At 40.5% G+C, this 407-nt stretch overlaps 1 protein-coding gene across 1 annotated transcript in view; it reads left to right on the forward strand.

Moving 5' to 3' along the window:
• Positions 1–89, forward strand: part of LOC139580267 (netrin receptor UNC5B-like) — a 124,652-nt gene extending 124,563 nt beyond the window's left edge. The window contains exon 16 of the mRNA XM_071408817.1: positions 1–89. This exon is cut by the window's left edge and continues 981 nt beyond it. The gene's annotated coding sequence lies outside the window, so the exon portion shown is untranslated.
• Positions 90–407: the final 318 nt, after the last annotated feature.

Here is a 407-nt window from a genome sequence, read left to right on the forward strand (position 1 = left end):
AGACACGGTTACAGACAGACCACAGACAGAGTCACAGACACGGTTACAGACAGACCACAGACAGAGTCACAGACACAGTTACAGACAGACCACAGACAGAGTCACAGACACAGTTACAGACAGACACAGAGAGTCACGGACGCAGACAAACAGACAGTCTGCTTTCCCCTTTACAATGACGCAGTCTTCAATCTCTTGTAACGATCATGATAACAATATTTTATGATGTTTTTTTTGTTTTTGTTTTACTTACAAGACAACAAACAATCATATCAGGAATTATTCTCTCTAACCCAGCCTTGATTTCCGTTTATTTTATTTTTTTCATTCAGTTTGTGGCTTGAATTTGGGGAAAGACCCTCCGCGTTTGTGTCTACGGTGTGCAAAGGGTTTGTGTTAAAAACTAT

The sequence above is a fragment of the Salvelinus alpinus genome, chromosome 7 (assembly GCF_045679555.1).
Source record: "Salvelinus alpinus chromosome 7, SLU_Salpinus.1, whole genome shotgun sequence".
In the NCBI taxonomy this organism is placed as follows: domain Eukaryota; kingdom Metazoa; phylum Chordata; class Actinopteri; order Salmoniformes; family Salmonidae; genus Salvelinus; species Salvelinus alpinus.